The sequence below is a fragment of the Osmerus eperlanus genome, unplaced genomic scaffold (assembly GCF_963692335.1).
Source record: "Osmerus eperlanus unplaced genomic scaffold, fOsmEpe2.1 SCAFFOLD_241, whole genome shotgun sequence".
NCBI lineage: Eukaryota > Metazoa > Chordata > Actinopteri > Osmeriformes > Osmeridae > Osmerus > Osmerus eperlanus.
The window spans coordinates 5,279-12,500 of record NW_026911520.1 but is presented as its reverse complement, the minus strand read 5'-3'; the positions used below and the strand labels follow the sequence as shown (position 1 = coordinate 12,500).

General features: G+C 52.3%; 1 protein-coding gene across 1 annotated transcript in view; it reads right to left on the bottom strand.

Annotated features, from left to right (window-relative positions):
- Window positions 1-6,778, bottom strand: part of LOC134016174 (glutamate receptor ionotropic, NMDA 2C-like) — a 19,853-nt gene extending 13,075 nt beyond the window's left edge. The window contains exon 1 of the mRNA XM_062455566.1: window positions 6,329-6,778. The gene's annotated coding sequence lies outside the window, so the exon portion shown is untranslated. The remainder of the gene's footprint in view (window positions 1-6,328) is intronic.
- Window positions 6,779-7,222: the final 444 nt, after the last annotated feature.

The following is a 7,222-nucleotide window of genomic DNA, read 5'->3' as shown; positions in this document are numbered from 1 at the left end:
TCCTCTGGCAATGTGTTCACACCAGCTCCATCTCCCCTCCTCTCTCCCTCTCCTCTCCTCCCATCACTCCTCCTCTCCACACCTCTCCTCCTCTCCTCCCATCACTCCCCCTCTCCTCTCCTCTCCTCACCCCTCCTCCTCTCCTCCCATCACTCCCCCTCTCCTCTCCTCTCCCCCTCTCCTCTCCTCTCCCCCTCGCCATCTCCCCTCCTATCTCCCTCTCCTCTCCTCCCATCACTCCTCCTCTCCTCACCTCTCCTCCTCTCCTCCCATCACTCCCCCTCTCCTCTCCTCTCCTCTCCCTCTCTCCTCTCCTCTCCCCCTCTCCTCTCCCCTCCTCTCCACCTCTCCACACCTCTCCTCTCCTCTCCTCTCCCCCTCTCCTCTCCCCTCCTCTCCTCCTCTCCACACCTCTCCTCCCATCCCTCCTCCTCTCCACACCTCTCCTCCCCTCCTCTCCTCCCATCACTCATCCTCTCCCCTCCTCTCCTTCCCTCTCTCTATTTGGGCACAAACAGCTAGGCATCGATATATAATTGCAAGAAGCATCCAATGAGCTTGCAGCTGAGGGTCACACGGATGAGCATGTCACCATCGCTCACGGAGACACTCCAGACCATGTCACCGTGACGACAAGCTAATTGTGAAATATGAAGTGCGCCACAAACAAGCGTGAATAGACAGCAATTAAGGTCATCAATTTCGTTTCCATTACACACACACTCACTGTCACACTCAGACCAACTCACACACACACACAGAGACACACGCAGTCACTCTCACAAACATACACAATCCCTAACACACACAAAAACAGGTAGGTATCTGTGTCAGAGAGGTAAGGCAGTATGGAGAAAGACAGAGAGAGAGAGAGACAGAGAGACAGAGACAGACAGAGAGAGAGAGAGAGAGAGAGAGAGAGAGAGAGAGAGAGAGAGAGAGAGAGAGAGAGAGAGAGAGAGAGAGAGAGAGAGAGAGAGAGAGAGAGAGAGCGTAGGAGAGGTGATGAAGCTTCTCTTCCAGTTGAGTGTCAGATTTTCTTTTGAACAGGGACAGGACGTTAGACAGGACGTTAGACAGGACGTTAGACAAAGAGTGTGCAGCTCTGCAGCCTGAATACTGATACAGAGCTGTTACACACACGTGCATGGATTACACACAAGGACACACACACAGACTTACAAACACACACACGCAGACCTGAACATGCATCATGGCGTCCTGTCAACCTGCTCCCTGTCTTTAATGTATGTAGCCCCTCTGTCAAAGAGGAAGGATTAGGCAGGGACACCAGCCTGGTCCTGGGTGGAATATACTGCTTCCTGTCTTTGACCTTGACTCTAGCACTGTAGAAAACCTCTTTCCCCAGCAGTCAAATCTTTACTGCTCCATGTATGTATGTATGTGTTTGTGTGTGTGTGTGTGCAGGTTTTTGTCATCACTGTAGACATTTGCATCTATGTTTATGTATGTGTGTCTGTTTCAACATTTAGGGCTCTCCTCTCCTCTCTTCTTCTTGTGTGTGTGTGTGTGTGTGTTTATGTGAGAGAGATGGGATAGTATCTTTATATTTCATTAGTGATCAAGTCTGAGTGTGTGTGCATCTACTGGACAGCTGACTAGGCAGCATCTGACCCTGACAATACACACTCAGAGGTTGATGGACACACACACACACACATACGCAAACCCTCCCTTGTCTCTGTCAACGTTTTGTACAGAACCTGTGTCGTTGTTCTACATTACCTGAGGATAGAGTCAGAGTAGGGTGTGTGTGTGTGTGTGTGTGTGTGTGTGTGTGTGTGTGTGTGTGTGTGTGTGTGTGTGTGTGTGTGTGTGTGTGAGAGAGTGTGTGTGTGTGTGTGTGTGTGTGTGTGTGAGAGAGTGTGTGTGTGTGAGAGAGTGTGTGTGTGTGAGTGTGTGTGTGAGTACAAGGTCATGGGAGGTAGCTCCATGTAGCATCATGTTGTGTTGGAGCATCGTTTACATGGCAACGTCAAATGACTACAAAACGTGTTCCACTGAACATACAAGAAGGACTGCACACCTCACAGAACACACTCCCGTCTGCAGTTCCCCAACAGTCTGGTCTCTCTACTCCATCTTCACTCTCTCTCTTTCTCCTCCTCTCTCTCCCCCTCCCTCTTTCCCCCCTCTCTCTGTCTCTCCCCTCCCCCTCTCTCTTGTCTCTCTCTCTCTCTCTCTTCCATAATATACATTGTGGGGGCTAACTGGCAGTTTTGACTGCCCAACGATGTCCATATTTTTAAGTCAAAGTCGTTCTATCGTTGTCATTCTTAAACATACAACATATGGACATCTGTTATTTACGTGCGTGAAAGAGAGAGAGAGAAAGAGGGGGGGGGAGATAATTCTCATCCCCCTGTGCAGCTGAGCGTTTACAACATACACACACCAACTAACCCTTTCAGTGTACAGCAGGACCGTACAGTAGTACAGTAAATGTGTGTGTGGGCTGGGCTCAGATTAGACAGCATCTGGTAAAACAATCTCAGCTTGATTGCTGAATTGATTTTTTTCTCTAAGTGACCTCTGCGTCCCCCCCCCTCCCCCCCCCTCCCCCCCCCACCACACACACTTCCTCCCGCATTCTCACTCCATCTGTACCCTGTCCTAACCCAGTCCTTAACTTTTCATTTGCCCCCCCCCCCTCTCTCTCTCTCTCTCTCTCTCTCTCTCTCTCTCTCTCTCTCTCTCTCTCTCTCTCTCTCTCCCTCTCCTTATCACTCTCTCTCTCTCTCTCTTTCTCCCTCTTTTTCTTCATCTGTTGATTCCATCTCTCCATCTATCTCACCCTCCATGTCCCCTTCCTGCAGTCCCTCCATCTCTACCTGCCTCTCTCATCTAATCTATCCCTCCCTCCCTCCGCCTCCTCTCCTCCCTCTCCTCCCTCCCTCCCTCCCTCCGCCTCCTCTCCTCCCTCTCCTCCCTCCCTCCCTCCCTCCCTCCGCCTCCTCTCCTCCCTCTCCTCCCTCCCTCCCTCCCATCCACCCCTCCTCGCGGTCATCAGCAGTGAAGCCCCTCCCCTCTCCGCAGCCTCACTCCACAGCATGTGACCAGGATGATGACGTCATCCACCTCATGCTAAATCAGCAACGTGCTACGAACACACACAACGTCTGTGTGCGCGTGTGTGTGTTTGTGTGGGAGTGTGTGTGTGGGAGTGTGTGTGTGTGTGTGGGAGTGTGTGTGCGTGTGTTTGTGTGGGAGTGTGTGTGCGTGTGTGTGTTTGTGTGGGAGGGGTGTGTGTGTGTGTGTGTGTGTTTGTGTGGGAGTGTGTGTGCGTGTGTGTGTTTGTGTGGGAGTGTGTGTGCGTGTGTGTGTGTGTTTGTGTGGGAGTGTGTGTGCGTGTGTGTGTTTGTGTGGGAGTGTGTGTGCGTGTGTGTGTGGGAGTGTGTGTGCGTGTGTATTTTGTGTATATGTGTGTGTGTGTGTAGCCTGTTCTAGAGGTGAGGAGCCAGAATATCCTGGGACCAATGCATCTGTTCTCTCTTCACAGAGCATGGTCTGGCCTCTACATATGTTAACCCTCTCCTTCAACACACACACACACTTACAGCTCAGCAGGTGTGTGCCTCCGGACCAGAGAGACCAGACTGTGGTCTCTGAACCAGTGATGCCACACCATGGCACCCTCTGCAGAGCCTGTTACTGAAGCCACCGCTCCACTTAACCCGTTAAGGAGTAGCGTCACACATATGTGATTCTGAACATTCCAACCGACTATTTTCCGATAGACAAAAACTATATGACAAACGCTATAGTATGGCTTCAAAATGTACAATTAGGAGGCTAACAAGTAACACTAGCAGGTAGTAGCATTGCTACGAGTATTATGCTAGGTTGCTAGGTAACGGAAGCTAACTAAAACTAGCTAGCTTCCGTTTTGGAAAAATAACTCACTTCCTTTAAAGGTTAACACACACCCAACCTGCTCTGGAACCAGACCCACCGCCTAGCTAGCATTCATCCTGCACACTCACACACACACGCACAAACACACACACCATCAATAATTGGAGGGCAGGTAACAGTGGACTAGACTGCATGTCTTCAGTATAATCACTGTGAAAAGTGACCTTTGTTAAAAACAGGCATGCTAGCTGTGGCTCCAGACACGCTGAAATGCCAAAACTATAAAAAGAACCTTCGTGAATATTATTTTCCCAAATACTGTCCTCTGTTCCTCCATCTCTCCTTTCCTCCACCCCTCCATCCCTCCATCCCTCCATCCCTCTCTTCCTCAATCCTCCCTGCTGTTTGACATTGACCGTGTCTTAACATTGGACTGAGAGATCTCAGATCTCTCAACCGAGACCTCAGATCTCTCAACCGAGACCTATCTGAACGTAGGTGGTGATTGCAGACCCTGGTGAACCAAAGCTGTTTACTAAACAATTCCCCGTCTCTGCCGTGCCTTGGGGCTGTGTTCTGTGTGAGAGGGTACAGCAGCTGCCTTATCTGGGAGTCACACAGGCATAGACATGGGTGATTGACAGCTGTTCAATCAAACCCATATTCACCATGTTGACATATATTTGCCCCGTGGGCTAGTTCTGAGTGATGTCTGAAGAAATGACTCCATTTATACTCATATGCTCTCCTTCCTCCTCGACCCCTCGCTTCTTCCTACTCCTCCGCCTTGATCCACCACCGAAACCATCTCTCTCTCCCCCTCTCTCCCCCACTCTCGCCCTCTCTATACCTCTCCCCCTATCTCCCCCTCTCTCCTCTCTCCCCCTCTCCCCCTCTCTCCCCCTCTCTCCCTCTCTCCCTCTCCCCCTCTCCTCCTCTCTCTCCCTCTCCACCTCTCTCTCCCTCTCTCCCCTCTCTCTCCCTCTCTCTCTCCCCCTCTCTCCTCTCCCCCCCTCTCCCCTCTCCCCCTCTCTCCCTCTCTCCCTCTCTCTCTCGCCCTCTCCCCCTCTCCCCCCTCTCTCCCCCTCTCCCCCTCTCTCTCCCTCTCTCCCTCTCCCCCCCCTCTCCCTCTCCCCCTCTCTCCCTCTCCCCCTCTCACCCTCTCCCCCTCTCTCTCTCTCCCCCTCTCCCCTCTTTCCCCCTCTCTTCCCTCCCAACCCTAATCCCATGTTCTCCTCTCCACTCCTTAACTCCTCTCACCCCCCTCCCTCTCCTCTTCCTCTCTCTCCTCTCCCCACATTTCTCCTTCTCCCTCTCCCCCCCTCTCCTCTCCCATTCTCCCTGCCCCTCACCCCTTTACGTTTGCCCTTTTCCAACTCCTCCTTTCTCTCACTCCCTCTCCCCTCATCACTCTTCACAGGACTGAAGTGACTCTTCTATGGCAATTCAATTCCTCCAGCTACGTCACACAGTCTTGCAACAGCCAGCACAGCCTTGCAACAACCAGCACAGCCTTGCAACAGCCAGGTGTCTGGCTAGTTGGGCTGTGCAGGCCTGTTTCTAATGATGCATCGATCCACTCCTGTCCGTGATACTGGGAACTGAAGCAAGACGATGGATCAGTCACACTGTCACACACACACCTACAGTAGATGTACACACACAGGCACACACAAGCATTCATTAGCCATACACACACACGCACACAAACAGGACACGCACGCATGCACACACACACACACATCTCAGATCGCTCAAAAATATAAACCTGCTAGAATATTTAATCATGAACAGTCACCACCAAAAGCAACTGTGGTTAAAGATCAAAGCTGCACCTCTGCACCCAAACACCAAACTAAACACCTGGAAATCACTCATCACTGACAGCAGGTGGAGGGGGGAGGGGAGGGAGGGAGGGAGGGAGGGAAGGAGGGAAGGAGGGAGGGAGGGAGGGAGGGAGGGAAGGAAGAGGGAGGGAGTGAGGGAAGAGGGAGAGAGGGAAGGAGGGAGGGAGGGAGGGAGGGAGGGAAGGAGGGAAAAGGGAGAGAGGGAGGGAGGGAGGGAAGAGGGAGAGAAGAATGGGACAGGGAAGTCAAGGGGGATGAAGAGAAGGAACAGTATTGTTCCATTTCCTGACCAAAACCCACACAAGCAGAGAGCTAAAACAGTGGTCCTCACTACGCTGAAACAACCCCAACATCTTCATCTAGGAACACTCTGACCCATGGGCACACGGGGGAGAGTATACCTCAATGGGTGGAGCATTTGACTGCAGATCAAGAGGTTGCAGGTTCAAATCCCCCCGCCCTGCACCTCACTTTGGATCAAATCTATCATACACAATACAGCGATGGATGCAACAGATAGCAGGACAGATCAAGAAAGGGTTGCGGCTCTAAAGGTCCTCGATGGAGGAGGATGAGGATGAGGAAGAGTGAAGGTGATAAGTTACCTTGGTCGGCAGTCCACATGCAGCCCCGTCTCCAAGCCACTCATTCCGTGTCCCACGATTCAGCTGTCCTCTTTCCCCCCCCCCCCTCTTCCTCCTCTTCTCTCTCTCCCTCTCTCCCTCGCTCTCGGCACTTGTTAGAGTCTATTTCAGTGTGGCGCGCGGCGCCTGCTGTGACGGTGGCATGCTTTCCAGCTCTCCGGCAGAAGGTCACATCATATCCCCCTGGTAAAGGAGGGAGGGAGGGGATGGGTAGAGTGATGGAAGGAGGGAAGGGAGACGGAGCCGCAGGAAGAGAGAGAGGAACAGGTGACCGTGGCAGGGAGACGACAGGCGTAGGGAGTTGTTTCCCGGCTGAAGGAGAGCTGGAGCGCAGGTAAGGCGTCTCACGGCTGTCTGATCACAAGCCAGCACGTGCGTGTGTGTGTGTGCGCGTGTGTTCAATGGGGCGTGAAAGAGATGTTCCAAACGTGGGTTTTTTTTGTATGCCAGAATGTGTGTCTGTATGTGTTAGGGTTTTGTGAATGAGGGTATGCTTGTGTGTTTATATATGTGTGTGTGTGTGTGTGTGTAAATGTGTGTGTGATGTGTGTATTCCTCCCTCTAGAAAGGGCAGGGCATCCTCTCACCTCTGATGGTTCATATAATCACTATCCTGTCCTGAGTTGAGCCTCAAGCAAAGTTAAAGCATCGCAAGCGCTGGCACCAATCAGCCTGTCCTCTCAAAGCTCAGTCCCTCGCAAGTCCATCTGGTCACTCCACCATCACGGTCCTGTTCCCTCGTTGGGGGCCGGCCTCAGTGTCGCCCGGCTGTTGAAAACAAGCGTACTCCATGTCAAAGCACCACCCGGCGATCCGGTCTGCGGACTCACAAAGTGTGTGGGGTGACCTGTGTGT